Below are 1,174 nucleotides of genomic sequence, written 5' to 3' on the forward strand. Positions count from 1 at the left end.
GCGAGGGGTCGGCGGCGGACGTGTCCGGCGCCGGGCGGACATGTCCGGCGCGGCGCGGAGGGGAAAAACTAGGGTTTCGGGGGTTTGGACTGCGAAATCTCGGGGAGAGCACATATAAATAGGTAGAGGGAGCTAGGAGAGTCCAAATGAGGAGCGGTTTTCGCCCACACGATCGTGATCGAATGACCGAGAGCATGGAGGGGAGTTAGATGGGTTTGGGGCCAGTTTGGAAGGGGTGTTGGGCTGCAAAGAGAGATAGGGGTTTCGGGCTGCGCGGTTAACCGTTGGATATCAAACGACCTCCAAATGGCACGAAACTTGACAGGCGGTCTACCGGTGATGTACCAAGGCTGCTTGGCAAGACTCGGTCCATTCCGAGAACGTTTAACACCCGCTTACAACGAGAGGCAAAAAGGGGAACTCCAGAGGGCATAGCAGTGCCGGATTGCAAAACGGACAACGGGGAAAATGCTCGGATGCATGAGACGAACACGTATGCAATGCAATGCACATGATGACATGACAAAATGCAACACGCAAGCAAATGACATGGCAACGACGGCGAATAACTGGAAGACACCTGGCGCATCGAATCCGGGGCGTTACAACACTCCTCCACTAACAAGAGATCTCGTCCCGAGATCTTAGGACCGAGACGGAAAGGAAAAGGGTTGAGGTGGGACAAGAACTCAAGAGAAGAAGCAAAGAATCGAGAGCACTCGAGAAGAAGAGAGGAACGACTAGAATGACGAGAATCGAAAGCTCACGGAATCAGATAGACTATGGAACAACTCCGGATAGAACGAGATAAGAAACAAATAAGACTGAAAGGATTTAGGTAGCACTCCGGCTGAACTAGGAAAGAATAGAACATGAATAGAGAGGATGGAATGATACTTGATGAAGACATGATACAAAACCTCCGGAAAGAATTGAAAGAGAAATTGAATGAAAAGAATTTAGAAGGATTGAATTTAGTTGTTGAGAAAACCAACAACGAAAGAATAAGATTGTTGTGGACTTATAGATAACATCTCAAAACTTAAGGTGAAATTATGCCACAACCAAATTCTTGAATATCTGGGAACAACGAAGAAATGCAAAACTCCACTTCAAAAGAATACAGAGAATTAATTGCACTTCGAGATGCGAGAAGAAAAGATACTTGAACTCC

The sequence above is a fragment of the Triticum dicoccoides genome, chromosome 7B (genome assembly GCF_002162155.2).
Source record: "Triticum dicoccoides isolate Atlit2015 ecotype Zavitan chromosome 7B, WEW_v2.0, whole genome shotgun sequence".
Taxonomy (NCBI): domain Eukaryota; kingdom Viridiplantae; phylum Streptophyta; class Magnoliopsida; order Poales; family Poaceae; genus Triticum; species Triticum dicoccoides.